Below are 18,482 nucleotides of genomic sequence, written 5' to 3'. Positions count from 1 at the left end.
TGTGTAATATTGTAATAAGTTTTTTGTCATGTATAACGATTTATATATAAAATTATCTTTAATAATTGACCTAATACTGTAGGTAATTTCTCAGAAAAACACATGTTTTAGTTCAGCAACTGAAACTTAAAACAACTTCAAACAAATGACTTGCCCAGAATAAAAACATTTTAATTTCTCAACTTTATGAATGGTCCAGAAAACTTTGTACGTTTTATTTAAGGAAAACACGTGTTGAATAATCATGACAAAAGGGAATGATTGGACCTTTCTCAATAAGGCACTACAGAATGACCGAATTGCGGCTATAAAATCAGCCAAATGACCCAGACACTCCAACTTGAGCGGTTCTGCTGTACTTCTGGTACATAAACATTGTTTATTGTCCACTTGGGTTCGAACTCCGGTGTCGCCTGTCTTCACTCTCTCTAGATTGTATATTGTTATTGTTTTGTATATAGCAATGTATTAAACTTTCTCTAAGCAATTCACTGGAGTCTATTCATTGCTAACTTAACAATAAAGTTTTTTATTTGAAATGTGCTTACCAAATGGAGAGAAGCAAAATAAGAAAAACATATAATTATGAAACCCTCTAACTTTTCTTGTATAAGGATACATATAAATAAAGACAAATATAATGAAAGAAACAGGATTTTTCCGGACATTTGCCATAGTTTAGTGAAAAAATAAATTAGTAACACTACGTTTCGAGATCTGCAATTTGATCTCTTCTTCAGGTAATAACTAACCTAATACATAATTACAAACTAGTTTAAAATAAACAAATCATACCAAAGCGTTGTGGCACGCCTAAGTCAGGAATCACAACCACCATGTTGTTTGTCAACTTCACTAACTCTAAAAACATGCACTTAATAAAAAACCATACACAACACTAATCATTAAAACTGAAATACAGAATACAGGTCACAATACGTCTGCATTCGTCTACCAACAACCTACGACTAAACGGTAGGTTATAGTTTCACTAAACGATGGCAAATGTCCGAAAAAATCCTGTTTCCTTCACAATCCTTCCATCCGTAAAAATAACCTTCAAACGAAGAACAAATATCATTTTTGTACATATAACGTCTAAAGTATTATTGACTGAGCGTTAGGAAATTCTATTACTAGGAGGACAGGCACAATTGCATTTCAGTCGATCTGTTTGTTTACCTACACGTCTGTCTATCCACACTACATATCGAAAACAAACTGACCTGCAGATTAGAACGTTTGTATAAAGGTTCACTTCAATATAGACAACATTAAGTTCGATAATGGTGCGTGACACTGGATAGGATTAAAGTGAGCGTAAGTAAATATCTGTAAATTGGTTTTATGTTAACCAATAAGACAAAGAAAAATATTAGAATAAGTACTTTTGTAAACAAGTTGGAACACTTGAGTTTTTAAAAATTTAGCTCCACAAACACATACATTATCATCTTCTGGTGACTTGTTATGTAGACTTTTTTCAACACTTCTGTGAAACCCAAGTTAACGAACAAATATGTAAATTTATCAAGTAGCATATCCCGATTTGATTAAAATTCTACACGTGTAATATGTGTTGCTTTGATCCTACATGTCCAGTCATTGAATTTTACTTAGCTTAAATTAAGCTTAACAATCAGAGTAGGCTGATACAATTTATCTTTTGCCTACCACTGGGGTGTAAAAATTTGTTGATTGCCTGTGTGTTTGTCAGTCTGACCACAGTTTAACAATATAATTATTATTAGATTTTTCATCAACTTGATTATGTTTATAGCCTTGAGGGCAGAGAGTATGCATTATAATAACACTTATTATTGCAACCATTTCTGCAACCACTGTTGAACACAGAGTAAGACAATTTCTAAATCAAAATGTTTATTGAAAATCAATTTTAAAGTGTACAATTTTATATAAGTTGCAATGCTGTAATACCCAATATTTTGTTGACAGATGCCAATTTTAATACCCTATTAAACATATAGAAGATTAAAATATTGTCGTTTTAACCAACTTCAATAAAAGATCGATGGCTATATTTATATTATGCTAGTCACAATAAAACCAATCGTGTTGAGTAATTTACATCCTTTACTCCTTTACTTAGTCCAGAACAACTTTTTGCTCCAACTGACTTGAAGTATTTTACAGCAATCTTTCTTCCCGTGTGGTCATAAATTTCCAACTTTTTACTGCGTTGGAATTTATGGGGTGGAATCTTGTCACCTAAAGCTACGCACGCGGTGACTTCTACTTAGAAACAGAATATTATTGATACAATTATAAAAGTGTAATTTCAGAACGGAGATTTTTAGTTCCAAAATATTATAAAATGTTTGCATTGTAGATTATTTTACAGACCTGCCATATTATTAAGGAGTGAATGCTGGAAAAAAGAAATGTAGGAATCTGTCAATCGATGATTACTTGACTTAAACCTGGGTTTATTGTTACCGTATATAGCTGAGATTAGCGGTTGTTACAAAAAAATTTATAAGGTTAATATAATATTAATTTATAATTGGTGACCTTGAGATTGCGTCCGCTACGAGTTTACTTATTACACCATATAAATACTATCATTAAAATTGTATTATTTTAGATATTTTAGAATGCAACAACCACTTATTATTATAAGCTAAATTTTAAACCATTTATTATTTTCATGAAACGGTTTTCTTAAATCTCCTAACGTTTATCTAAACTGTGTTGTCGTTCCTCAAAGTGCTAATTTAATCGTATAATCGTAATTCCAGCAAGACACTTTTTTGTGAACTCTAAAAAAATTATAAACCATTTAAAAAATAATATTTTTAATTAGTTATTACTAACGAAAACAATTCATACAAGAACATACGTATTCTCTTTGCGAACACATATATTAAAAATAATTTTATTTTATTTAAAAACTGAAATAAAATAATATTTTACAGTATGAGATAACACTGCAAATTTATCCTAAAACCGCCCTATAGGAATAACGATAGGAGTGTCAGAATCACACAATTCTTTAAAATCTTACTATTACTTGAGCCATTTACAATTTTACTGAATAGTTAATTAAATCGATTAAATGTAATTTGGACAGGTTTGCTAAATCATTTGTTGAAAATATATTTAAAAATAATTTATGTACAAATAGTAGTAATTTATTGGGAGGTTTATAAAATGTATATGTTCCATTTTTTAAATTTTGTATAGACATATTTAATAACACGGTATATTAGAGGATTATGATTCTCATCAGGTAATAAAAGCTAATAACGAAAAATCAAATGCAATAGCAGCGATGTGTTTGCCGCAGGTAACTGATGGAACGTCACAATTACCGGTATCGCCTTGTCAACATTTACCTGCTGTGATGGGCTCTTTGAACTGTTTACGTGGCACACAATATTCCACAAGTCGTTCTCGGTATTGTTGTTTTTCAATTAATAACGAATACTTTGTTGAGTCGCACACATATCGGATGTGTTTACTAATAACTTGTTATTACAATAGTAGCGTACTTCTGTAAATGTTCTCTTGCTTGAAATAAGGTACGTTGAAATTACTAAAGGGGTCTTAAAAAAGTTTGAGGAATAGAATTGAACGATGAGTTGTATGATCTATTCTATCACATAAAAATCTAGTATGAGTGTTCAATTACTCAGAGCTACTTGAACGATTGTACTGAAATTTTACGTGTATATACGATTTCTTTAGGTTCTTGGTTAACATACAGCTCTTTCATATTTCAAAAATACTTTCGGGCTATGACCCACTTGTCTCGAAAAATTTTCCAAATCCCATCTTGGTCTATAACGTTTTATTACAGCAAGCAAATTTTATTCATTAAAGGAGCCTATTAACTTTAATTTAATGTTCAGTAAAACATTGTTTAATGGCAGTTATTTAATGGCATAAGAGGACTCTACTCTTTTTATACATAAATAAAGCCATTTACGATGGAAATAAGCACAAACATTCGATCCACTAAATTCCAATACAAACTAAATCTCAAACTGTTCTTAACTGTTGCTCAAAGGTTTTACGAAGAACTTATGAATCTATTTGAAGGAGTCCAATAGATGTTATATTCAGGACTAAAAAAGTAAGGGAGTTGAGGTTCAAGGTACGCAAAAACATACCCAAAAGTAAACATATTCGTAACGTATAGAACGTGAAATTTCAAATATTGTTTAAATAAAAAAAGGATAAGTAGCAGATTGTCGTTTTTCAAGAATTAATTAATCGTCAGTACGTTATTTTTTTAAAGATAAGTTGTAAATAAATATCATCTGCGAAGTTTGTATATGGGTGAATTTTCTGGTATCAATAATGAGCACTATGCAAAGAACAACACACAATCCACATCAATAGCTTGGTAAACACAATTCTGCATGTGTGACGTCACAGACCACCTGTGAAAACATTGTCCAGTTCACAGCAGTCAAAGAGATCAAAGTTATCGTTGATCACAGTCCACTTAGTAATTATCGCCATTACATTTTTGGTTGCTCGGTATGTACCTTAATTTACCTCTCTTCGTCAAACTAACAATACATTAACGAACTCTGCTTTAATGATACCTGAATCTGCAAAAATATAATATACTCTATCTAATAAAACTACTCTACTTCTCAATAGTTAAATAACACGAACTATTTTAGACCTATGTGTGGGAACTAGAAAGTTCGTAGCTTTCTTTGTGTAAGTACTTATGATGTAATACGATAAGCTCTTATTTTTCAGTGTTCTTTGATAAGAGGATCAGACGTTAAGCGAAACTGCTAGTAAATCTTGTATCAGGTTTCTTTTACGAGCATTTTTGTTTCTATTTCATAACATTTCTGACGCAAAATTGGAGTTTGTTTTTTTTCTTGAGATAAAATTTTTTTATACTAATATATAATCTTTTCGTAATGTTTTATTTCAAACTGTACAGGTTACTTAATTTCATAGATATATACATTATTATTGATTATTAAAAACTTAATTGAACTTCATTACTACTAATACATTTTAATACTTACATTAGGACACCTGCCATCAATCGAATGATGGAGTACTATGAAATTTTGGAAATAAAGATTTCAGTGTTTAAGGTTAAGATAAAAAATAATATTAAAAGTGAATGGATATAATAAACATGAAATTGTTCATTAATTTTTGAAAGAGGGGATAAATAAATAATTATTATAAAGGAAAAAAATATATACATTTTAGACTGTATGTTTCACAATATTTTAAAAATAGCTGATTTAAGATTAAAACATTATTTTTATTCATTACATTTAAATTAATTTAATTTAAAAATTTCTTTTGGTTTGAGGCAATTTCAATTTCAACGATTTTGCTTATGTGGAATGCATGTAAAGATAATGGTCTCAAAGAATTTCGGATTTCGGACCCTTGTGATTTACAAGTATTAATCATAAAAGAAAGTTTTTTTTTGTTTCTTAAATTTGATATCATTATGACTAATATGATTTCTACCTTGTATTATCTGGTAAAAAATTTCTCAAAATAATGTTTTTGAGAGTAAATTTTGCTTTTACTGCTTTACTGAAATAATAATATTTCTTCATTTTTCGAAAATATCGTAAATGTAATAGGCAAAAGACTTGTCAGCCCACTATACCTATATGAATTTCAACTAATTTAAACGACTTTTTATTTTGTGAAGCGCTATGATCTAGATCCTATGATATGCAGGTGGTTTTATAGAGATTGAGATGTCGCCCTAAAAATAATAGACAATTACTCGTAAGGAGAATAATAGTTACTTGAACTATTGAGATTTACAAGTCTGAAGCAAATAACAAAGTTTATTTTCTTTCTTAACTGTGATTTATTGTTCCTTGAAGGACACAAGTTTATTCTTTTCCTGGTTTTACGAGACGAGTATCATATTTTAAAATGCATTGAGTTTTGTCAAATGTTTTCATAGACGTAAAAGCATTACAATCAAATCAAATAGTTCTTAATATAAGTTTCAGCTTGAAAGAAAACTCTGTCTGCGTTGGATTTACTAAAGAAATATGCAATAGTTTAATTTACAATGAGATTTATTTCTGTTCTGTACACTGCATGTTTAATATTTATAAATAGTTTTAGTATATAACACGGAGAACACAAAAAGTAACATAAAAACTTCCACAGAATGTAAAATTAAAATTTATAGAAAACTGAATAATTAACCAACGATACAACTTACGTTTCCAAGGTTAAACTGTAAAATAACTTCGACCATATACATCTATAATAGTACTAGGTTAAAGTAATAACTTTATAATAACTAATGATAAAGCTGTAGGCTTATTTCTTAGGTCACTAATATATGTTATTAATAAATGAGCCTGTGAAAGGAAAAGTGGCCTAAGTAAAGTTACCATAGTTTTGAGCAATGAAAGGGTTTACTAAAAACAGTTGCACAAATCCAAATGTAAATATTATCTTAAAATTATATCTTATTTTTATTCTATGATAACCATTTTAACTTTTGGGTAGTTTCAATTGTAGTTTTTTCTTATTATACTTTTATACTAATAAAATAATAGTATTAAGTATGACTTACACCACTTTTCCTTCAACAGTTATGGCTGGTGATGAATAATAAAGCGTTGTTGCCATGACATAGTAAGTTTATTATTAAAAAAATATTACTCAAAGTAGCTAGTAAACATATTTAAAATATTACAATAAAATATCAAATTATTTAAAATCAGGTTAAACATTTTTTGTAATTTTTTAAAAATTGAGTCTGTTTCTGATTCACTGTCGATAACTGGGTTCTCATCACACTGACTTGCAGTCACTAGATTCATAAAAAACCCATGGAGGATTGGTGGTATGTATGGAAGAAGATCAATCATGTCTTTCTTCTTTGAAACAGTGACTTCACGAGGATTCGAATAAAGAGGTTCCATTAAAACATTGCCCAGATTTTCGATGTGTCGTCCTCTCTTGGCAGGTGTAATATCCAAAGCATTAAAAGGCATATCATCATTAAGAGTTTCTTTGTACAGGATTTTAAAGGGTTCATCCTGTACATACCTTTACCATTGAATTTTGATCCAAGATATGGGTTTACCCACAGCATTTTTCTTTCTTCTTGTGATTGATTTCTCGAGAGTTTGAGTTGAAAGCATGTCTTTCTGTTACATTTCCTTCACAAAGTAAGATTTCTTGTGTTTGGATTTTGCAATAACACTATACCAATCTTGAGGGGTATACATCGCCTTTCCTTTGGAGGCTTTCTCTATAACCTCAAAATCACCATCGTTGGGCAAGTAAGAATGGCCACTCGTTATAAACTTATGATCGATAATCTTAATGTTATTATCTACTTGCTGTACAAAGTGCATCATAGCTAGAGCAACTTTAACATTGCGGTTCTGCCCACCGCAACAGTCACTAAACATGACAACATGGTTACAGTTTTCAGGGACTCTGTGACGTAAATGCTCAACTATGCAGGAACTTATCTCCTGAGAACCCCGTGAGGCTGTTACTTCGTTCCAAACATACATGTATCCATTTCCTGTGGATAGCTCGTGACACCCTAGGTTATACACATACATATTGCGTTTATAATACGCTACAGAACAGGTGAGTCTAGGGAAAGGTAATGCTTGTTGGAGATCAAAAGTAAATGCATAATAATATTAACATCTGGATTTGATTTGGATTCTTCCATTGCCTCTTTAAGCTTTTTCCTGGAAAGATCCGCTTTACGTAAATGCAACTCATGAGCAGTTTAACGAGTTTGCTTCTCCTCATTGTTTTCACACATTTCAAATTTCATTTTGTGCATTTTGTGCAGGTATCTTTCCGGGGAGGATGAAAATGAAGATTAAATTCGAAATTAAAAGTACGGCGGTAAATGGCTTCTGACACTGGTTCTGCATTGCTAGCAGCACAGTGCTCTTTGTACAAGTTGTACATCAGTCTAATATTAAGAGATATATTTCCTATTTGGATTGTGGGTCCTTGTGTAGTGTGATTTGTTTGAAGGGTAAGAAGAAATGTGATCTCTCACTATTTTTAAACGTTCATCGTCTATTTTGTAAGTACATGGTTGCTTACCTCTCATATCAGACCCAGGTACTTGTACTTGACTAATTTTTTGTAAGGCTCTAAAAGTCCTTCCATCTGAAATCTGAAAAATTTGTAAAAAAAACTTTTTACAAACTACTAAATTAGCATTTGGCAACTGAAGATGATACTCCACAGATTTGCCTTTGTTTCCTCGAGAGCCATCTCTTATTGTATGTGTACTAGGCATGGTTACCTTGCAAAGCCCAGTTATATAAGCAAACTGAAGGAACAGTGGAATAAGTCAGACATACACCACTCTTCCATCTAATGGATCAGCTGTTCTGTTTAACACATTGTGGAACAGTGAAGCAAGTCAGACTTACACCACTATTCCTTACAACAAAACTAATATTCTGTTAAATACAAGTTTTTAAAAACCAATAAACAGTATAAAGAATGGAGATTTGACTTGCTTCACTATTCCATCAAATGTAATGACCCTTAAGGAGTTCATATCAGGTTGAAACTGAAAATAAAAATCTGACTTACACCACTTTTCCTTTCACAGGCTCAAATATCGAGTTCAAATTAAAAAAATTATATACCTGCCTGAATGTATAACTAGTTAAATAAATTGATTACTTAATTATATATGTTGTTAACTAAACTCATATTTACTACTTAATTTTCATTATTACATTTATTTGATCTTTTAAGGATATTGGATTGTAGTTTTTATACTGCTTGCATGTACTACACATTTAAATTATTATGCTTCAATTCAAAATGTTTTTTTACATGACAATTGTTACATTTTAAAGTATAAAAGTGTATTTTACCTAGCCTGAATATAATATGAACAGTTCTATAAACAATAATCATTGATAACTTTTTCATTTAGTTTAATTTTGACGTGACAACGTCTTAAATTAGGTTGCGGCTCGGAGTCACTCATGAAAAAGTGTAACGCCCGGTAACGTTACGATGCCCGTCCAGTGGGTCCGCCGCACGGGATCCGCACGGGATAAAGCAGATAACTGTGGGTCCGCCGCACGGGATAAAGCAGATAACTATGTTTATTCGTGAAAATGTGGAGTGCTTAGATTCGTCATTTACAACAACTACAACAATAAAGGTAAATAATTGTACACTGATATTTCATTATCGTAAACTATGATTGATAATTTGTTAGATTGACACAAAAGTTCAGAAACTGAGTTTATAGGTTATGTCATACTATTGACAAATGTTGATAGTGTTAAGTAAATTATTAGTTTAAATCACTCTGCAATCAATCGTAATTTAGTCGATTGAGAAGAAACAGCGCGTATTGCTAGTCAAACATTTAAAATAACAAATTATAACCTCTAACCTGTCATAACAGTGCGACCAAACAAACGAACTAAACCGACCAATCACCACGCGCGGAGTTAGAATTTAACTGTGTTTAGCAAGAATTTCAAATTCCAATTTTAGTAAATGTTTTATTCAACTTTACCATTTACAATAACAAATTTTAATTAATTTCAAATTATGTACAATGTTTTAGTAAACAAAATATATTTCTATAGTTAAAATTTGTGCAATTCTTATTTTCATTCAATTCCTTGTTCCTATTGTGCAATTTAATAATATTCATATCAATAAATATTCTACCGAGAAAAAGACGTTGTCACGTAAAATCTTCGCCCGTAAAACCGACTTTACAGGCAACCATAATTTTTTTAAATATATTTAGAAATATGTATGTAAAAACTCGTATAATGCAACCATTTAGATTAAGAAATACCATACTGTAAATACAATTTAACTAAAGATAAAAAATGTAATCCTACACAATTAAAATAGAATTATAATAATTATAAAATTTCCTTTACACAAATTTGACTTGTTAATATGTACGAAATTTAGTTATGAATAACAAACATTCGTGGGGAAAATCATAAAATAGAAATAAAAAAAATTAAAATGTTTGGGAAGAAAATCTTTGATAATATTTTATTGGCAAGATTTTGAAGTCACAAATTCAAGGATATTATCTCATGACTTTTACTGTAACAAAACATTTTTAATGGATATATACCAATACTATAATCATCTATCAGATTGTGAATACACATTTTAATATTCACATACATATGTATCTCATTACAGTCAGGTCCGTTGGTACAAGATAAATTAAACAACAGTGAATAGGAATAACGACTGTCGATAGATGCAAGAAACTCCAAATATGACAATGGCTTGTTGACAGATATTATGTAAACATAGTCAGTGTTTAGTACGTCGTATTTTATTTGCAATGTTACGTGTTTTGTTGCAAAGATTAGACAAATAATATAGTTTAGAAAATAATAATTTTCACATATTTGTGCATTATGTTTTTTTAATTTTTTTTACATTAATAGAGTATATAAACTGAAAGTTTCGCCCAGAATCCATTACAACGGAGGAAATATAATGATAAAAATATGCAAAAAATATGCATAATAACAACAAACTATAATATATTTATATGATAATAAATTAATTTACGGATAGGACGACAGATTTATGTTAAACCGGATCAATGTAGCAGTCTTTGTCGCGTCATCAAAGAGTTCAGAGCCCCTCCTTCCCCCTTCCACCACCCAACCTCTGGCTCTCTCTCACTAATCTGCGCCAGAATTATCTTAGTTTTTATTTTATAACACACATTCTGTAATTAATATTCCTTTTCTACGTATATTTCTATTTTTTCACTTGACATGAACTAAAGCGATGAATAGAATCATCTTTCCAAAGGAATTTCTTTATATCGTTTGTAAAAATCGTTTTTCTTAATTCATAAGAAATACGTACTGTAAATTGAACCCTCATTAAAAAATATAAGGTTCTTTGTATCTCAGTTGGTTTAAAAAACATTAAATAATAATTTTACGGAAATTGTACTGTATAATTAAAATATCGTCTAAAATTGATGGCCATCCTAACAATGTTATACATTTGGATTTAGCAAGTTAAATCCCAAATCATATCGGTCATAATGAGTCATAACTTAAAAGCCAAAACTTAGAGCAAGTGAATGAACTATAGAATTCGCATGCCTATCTATTTTTAAATATACTGTGAACTATGTGTAAGTAAAATATAAGTTCAACGAGACGCTTCTAATATCTATTGTGTTTATTTATTTATTTATTTATTTATTTCATTCCAACGGCAAAACCAATGTTTACAAATCAAATCTATAACATGCAGATACTTAAATATACTAGTAACAGAATACTAGCATGCAAGCAGTATAAATACAAGCAGTATGCAACAACTTGAAAAGTATACTAAGTATAATAACAGCGATAAATATGTATATATAGTAACAAAAACAAAATTAATAAATACTATCTGTACGTATGCAAGAAATAAAAGACAAACCAATGTTTACAAATCAAACCTATAACAAGCAAACAATAAGTATACCAGCAACCGAATACATGCAGATATAAATACGAGCAAAGTATGTAACAACTTGAAAAATATACTAAGAATAATAACAATCGATAAAAATGCATATATAGTAACAAAAACAATAACAATCAATAAATACTATATGTACGTATGCAAAAAAATAATAACAAATGAAGAATAGATACGGTAGGACGCTTCATGTAGAGTCCTGCTGTGCGGCTGTCAATACTCCTCTCCTTATGGTCGAAACCCCGTCGTGGAAGAGATCCAAACCGCCGCAGTGACGGTTGCCAATCCTCATCATCCTTGCAAGTGGACCATGGAAGTCATAGTTTCTTGAATATTGGCGCCTCCCAAACAACTCCCTCGAACGAGTCCCCGATGGTATACGAAAACCCACTCGCGAAAGCAGCGACGGGCAGTCCAGCTCCCCCCTTATCAGCCGAATCAGCAACAAGACATCCGCCACACAGCGCCTGGTCCGAAGATCTGGGAGAAGAAGCTCGGCCTGCAGCTCAGCAACAGGAATGTCTCTAAACAGCAGTCCTCGCCGCAGTCCCACCAGTCTCAGGAATCTCCTTTGGACCGCTTCCAGTTTGTCGACAAGACCCAGCTGGTAGGGAGACCAAACAGGACTCGCATATTCCAATAACTGGCGAACGAAGGATGAGTAGAGAATCCTTAAGACTGCAGAGCTTGTCATTCCACGAGTAGACCTGTTGATGAATCCCAACATCCTATACGCTCTTCTGCACAGCTCATCGACATGGTCATTGAAGGAAAGATCAGCAGAGAAGGTAACACCCAAGTCCTTAATTTTGAATACTCTATCCAGAGGTTGACCATCCAGTGAATACTGAAATATACTAGGTTGATGCAATCGACTGAAGGTCATTACAGAGCATTTGGACGAGTTTAGCCTCATGTTGTTAGTTCTACACCAATCCAGAACACCATCAAGACTCGACTGAAGCAGTGCAGAGTCGTCCCGGCTGGAGACCACCGTGTAGATTTTGACGTCGTCAGCAAAAAGCAGGGCATCCACTTTCAGTATCGAAGTAATATCATTGATGAATACAGTGAAAAGATATGGGCCTAATAAGGAGCCCTGAGGGACGCCCGAGGATTGATGGAATTCCTGAGAAAGTGCACCAGGAAGCCTTACCAGCAAGCGCCGTCGCAGCAGATAGTCGCTCAGCCAGGAGAGGAGTGGGCCGTGAATGTCATAAGCTTTGAGTTTTTGTCCAAGAATGTAGTGGTCAACCTTGTCAAAGGCTTTGGCAAAGTCAATAAAAGCCACGTCCAGCTGTTTACCAGACCCCATGGTGGATAGTATTTTTTCTTCAAACAGAAGTAAATTGGTTACTGTGGATTTGCAGGCGGTAAAACCGTGTTGACTAGGACAAACTAGAGGTTTCAAGTATGGTCTCAAACGAGACAGTACGAGCCCTTCAAACACCTTCCCAACAGCAGAGAGAATGGTAATGGGACGATAGTTTTCAACTTCTGAGGAACTACCACTCTTAAGTATAGGAACCACGTGTCCCACTTTAAGAATTTCAGGAAATATTCCATGCAGTAGAGATAGGTTAAATAGAGTAGTCAGGGGTTGAACTAAGATATCTTTGCAGTGATACAAAAATGATGGAGGTACGTTGTCAGGGCCAGCACCCTTCATAACATCAAGATTCCTCAAGACCTCTAAGACCTCCGAAGCAGAGAAAGATATAGCCGCCAAAGAAGAATGTGTGTTGAAATCGAAGTGTGGAGCTGAAGTTACTGGCTGGGAGAAGACAGAAGAAAAGAATTCTGAAAACATATTTGCTTTATCCCGCAGGTCCAATGAAGTGCGTCCACTAAGTGTGACAGTAGAAGGGACTCCGAGAGATTCAGTAGAAGTGCGGACAAAACTCCAAAAGCTGTTGGGATTGTGCGGGATGGAATCTTCAATATGGCTCAGATAATCCATGCGGCATCTACGACTAAGGTTCTTGCAAGCCTCACGCAGTATACAGAAGCGAGTGTAGTCCGTAGGTAGATAGGTAAGTTTATAACGTTTGTGCGCAATCTTCTTTTGTATCACCAGGTTAATGAGCTCCCTGGAAAACCATTTTGGGAAGGGTGAGGTTCCCAGTCGTTTAAGAGGGCTGCATTTAACACAAATATCACCAAGCAATGAAACCAATCCTCCGAAGCTGTCTTGGACGTTGGTTGTAGCATAGACGAAGGAGAGATCCTCCGCTGAAAGCATCTCAGAAGCAGCATTCAAGATGCTTTGTGTTGAGATAACATTTATCGATGATTAGATGCCTTTAGTCATCAACGAGATAGCTCCGCCCCTTCAAGATACCTATCCATGGCTTTCAAGTTTGATCAGTTAGGTACTCTTTAACATACATTAACTGAAGTTATCTTTACACAACGAGGTTAAATATTAAAATATTGAGACAAGTGCGTTTGCAAAATCTTTACTCAGTATAAACGAGAAAATTTTGAAGGTAGTCATCATACTAGATACGTTAACCTACGTTAAGATTATGTAAAACAGTTGTTAATATAATGATATGGAAGATAGAAACGATAGCTTTCTGGTAAGATAGCAATGAGAAACCACGTAATTCTATACACCCGTCACATTTTAAACTACGTAATATGACTAAATACACGTTAATGAGGTTTTTGTTATAGTTATTACGTAACAATTTTTGATATTTACTCAATGCATTGTATGATCCATCCCTGCACGGATTGACACATCCATTACTGTCACATAGTGAATGACAAGTTTGATACAGCAGTGCCTCTATGCTCCAAATGCAATATCATCACGGTTCTACAAAGTGTTTACAATAAGACGGTGTTTGAAGACAGCCTGTCGATAAGTGTGCACTCAACAGTCCATCCGGGATGGTACTTTTACTAGCACAAGTACTCTGGCGTTGTTTATTGTTCATGATCAAACTCCTCAAAGCCTATTTTGGGGATCTTTAAAATCCCATAAAAATCTTTTGAAAAGTGTTTTGTCTTAAAAACTTCCTTTGAACATTTCAGCAACATATTTGCTATGATTGGAGTGTTTTTCTTCTTATTATTTTAACATCATTTTCATCTACTCCTACCTAAGAGGTATGCCGATTGTGACTTCCCTGACCTTTGAATCTAAACCCAAACCCATTCTTAAGTAATTATACAGAAACTTTATCGTTTCTTTGGAATCTTTATCTTTTAAAGGATGTCGCGTAAGCAGCCAAACTTCAAGACCCGCGTGTAAAGAAATCCCAGTTGAGAATAACTTAAAGTGAAAGCTTTTACTCCTAATATATCCACCATTAAAACTGATACTATTTTCTACTATATCTACCATTGAAATATCTGTTGTCACAAACATTTAAATGTCACACACATTTTCATCAAAGCCATGCATCCGACAAGGATTTGGTGCTTAAGGCCCAGCAGTCTACCATTCGCATCATCACAAACATTTTGACCTATATGTCAAATACCTTACATTTGATCAAGCACTCATTTATCATCTAGAATGCTAGTTTAATTAAACTAAGTGTTGACCCATCATTTAACAGTTTTCATACATCTACTAAGATTATTTCACTACTACCTCACCGACGATTTACCTAACGGCCAGAAATGTAACAAAAGTTGCGAAAAGATCCAGAATTCTCTGACAAACTGCATATGTATCTCGAGCTCAGGAACGTCTGCGTGTTTCATAAGTGTGCCATCAATTCGAATCATGACGTATGATAGGTTTGTAATCGCGTGCATCGTGTCATACACAATTAATATGAGATGTCCTAAACTAACATTCAGACGGCACTTTACAGCTTCCTATTAATTAATGTGGCATAATATGCAATGAAATTCTCGTTACTGCAATTTGTATTTACTTAACAACTGTTAAACTAAGTAAAAATAAAGAAGTAAAAAAACAAACTATCTAGTCTTTCTAACAGGCGACTTTTAACCACTCTCGTTTTCAGAGAACACACACAGTTTTAAGCTCAGTTTAGTAATTTCAACATAACTTATTTCAAGCAAGAGCATATTTACAAAACTACGCTACTACTGTAATAACGAGTTATTAGTAAACACATCCGCCATGTGTGTGACTCAACAAAGTATTCTTGAATAATTGAAAAATAACAATACCGAGAACGACTTGTGGAATATTGTGTGCCACGTAAACACGTCAAAGAGCCCATCAGAGCTGGTAAATGTTGACAAGGCGATACCGGTAATTGTGACGTTCCATCAGTTACCTGCGGCAAACACATCGCTGCTATTGCATTTGATTTTTTGTTATTAGCTTTGATTACCTGATGGAAACAATAATCCTCTAATATAACGTGTAATTGGTTATGAAATATGGCTTTAACAATGGTAATTATTGGCACTTTTACATTAAAATAAAGCTCAAAATAAACAATTATTTGTACATAAATTATTTTAAAATATTTTCCAACTAATTATTTGATAAATTAGTACACATTACATTTCAGTTCGATTTAATTGACTAATCAATACAATTATAATCGACTCATGTTATCTTAAGATATTAAATACTTACGTTAGTAGTTTTAAGTCCTGCCACCCCTTCAGTCCCTCCTATAGGGTTGTTTTAGGTTAAAGTTTTAGTGTAACCTCATACTGTTAAATTTTATTTTAATTTAGTTTAAAAATGATGTTTACAGAACACATATTGTTTTCTATTAATTGTTTTTAATAATAGTAACTACTGTAAATTATTATTTATAACATTGGATTTTTATGGCCTTAGAGTAGACAAAAGATTTTTAGTTCATACTGATTTCTGCTTGGAGTAAGGATCATATGATAGACTTAGGACGAGGTTGGATAAATATGAGATTACAGAAAACTGTTTTATCAAAATAAGAAAATATTTAAAATTTTTCCATAATACGCGGTTGTTGAATTCTAAACCGGCTAAAATAATCAATTTCAAACTTCTGCAGTATTTATAAGGTGTTATAGGCTATACCGTAGCGGATGCAATTTCAAGCTCACTATTTATACATTAATTTTATATTTACCTTATCAAATTCCATTTCTTGTAACGACCACTAATGCTCAGCTATATACGGTAACAATAATCCTAAGTCTAGGTCCTAAGTTTAGGTCAAGTAATCATTGATTAATAGATTCCTCGGTAATCTTTGCCATCATTTACTCTTTAATATTACTGTAGGTCCGTAGAATAATTAACAATGTAAACATTTTGTAATATTTGTACACATAAAGCCTCCATTCTGAAAGAATAGAGTCACTTTTTTAAGTGTATAAATAATATTCTGTTTCCAAGTAGAAGTCACCGCGTAGCTACAGGTGACAAGATTCCACCGTATAAATTCCACCGTAGTAAAAAGTTGGAAATTTATGACCACACAAGAAGAAAGATGATGTACATAAAGTACTCAACACGTTATTTTTATTGTAACTAGTATACCAGGAATGTTCTCATCAAAACTGCACTTTCAACTTGGTTAAAACGAAAATTTTATATCTCTTTTATATGTTTAATAGGATATTGAAGTCGGCATCTCTCAACAACACCTTATTTATATTTATTTAGATTCAATGCGAAGTGTAAAAAAGTCAATAAAATCTGAATTAAAATATCTACACGGTAACTGTATGGTTGTACTGCCACAATACAAGGTTTACGCATAACGGTTTATTATATTTAGCAGGCTCTTTCAATTAATGTTACATACAGACCAAGATAGGGTTTCTTGCTACTTTAGAGACCACTGGAGCGTAGACCTGACAGATTCTCGAAGTAAAAATAGGTATATATTCATCCCCTGGTCCCTAAGCATACCCATCTCCAATTTCATGACAATCCGTAAAATAGGCTGTGCGTGAAAGAAGGCAAAACTAAACACAAAGGAACTTTCACATTTATTATATTATTAGGATTTACAGTGTTTGAACTAACTTCATAATATGATCTAAAATACCCGTCTCGTATACGAAATGTGTTTTTACGTATATCCTAAAATACGTTTTGAGTATGATAAAAGTTTAGTTTATCTAAAAAACCAATGTTGAAGGTTAAATTAAAGTAAGTTTTTTACCATATATTTGTTCCCAAAATTCTCTTTAAAAATGTACCTAACACTGTAGTTAAATTCCGTGTTATAAAAAGCCTAAAATAACTTTGTTAGAATATACATTTAAATTTATTTTATTTTAGTAAACACGTGTTTAATAATCCAGAAAAGGAAATGATTGGACCTGTCTCCAATAAGGCACTACAGAATGACCGAATTGCGACTATAAAATCAGCCAAATGACCCAGACACTCCAACTTGAGCGGTTCTGCTGTACTTCTGGTACATAAACATTGTTTATTGTCCACTTGGGCTCGAACTCCGGTATCGCCTGTCCTCACTCTCCCTAGTTTGTATAACGTTATTGTATTGTGTATAATAATGTATTAAATTTTCTGTAAACACCTAACTGTGGTCTAGTTACTGCTGAAATATAACGTTTTTTATTCGAATAGGCATCAATAATACGAAATCCTTTAACTTTTCTTGCTTTAAGATACATATAAAACTAAAAAAAAATAATTTATATACATATAATTGCTCTAAAGTATTATTGGCTGAGCGTTAAAAAATCCTATAAATAAGAGGTCAGGCAAAATTGTATTTTTGTCGGTCTGTTATTTATCTACATGTCTGTATATCTACACAACATATCGAAAACAAAGTGACCTGCAGATTAGAACGTTTTTATAAAGGTCTATTTTAATATAGGCAACAATAGTGGTGCGTGACACTGTATAGAATTAGAGTTAGCGTTAGAAATGATTTTTACATTTGTTTTATGGAAACCAATAAGGCGAGGAGTAGCAGAACAATTACTCATTAGTATTTTTAACGCAGATACTCAAAGAAAAGGCATCATCTTCTAATTACGTAACATAGAATTTTATAATTTTAACACTGTATCATGTAGCATATTCC

The sequence above is a fragment of the Homalodisca vitripennis genome, unplaced genomic scaffold (genome assembly GCF_021130785.1).
Source record: "Homalodisca vitripennis isolate AUS2020 unplaced genomic scaffold, UT_GWSS_2.1 ScUCBcl_400;HRSCAF=2322, whole genome shotgun sequence".
NCBI classification, from domain to species: domain Eukaryota; kingdom Metazoa; phylum Arthropoda; class Insecta; order Hemiptera; family Cicadellidae; genus Homalodisca; species Homalodisca vitripennis.
The sequence above is the reverse complement of the archived record's forward strand: the minus strand, read 5'-3'. Positions refer to the sequence as shown.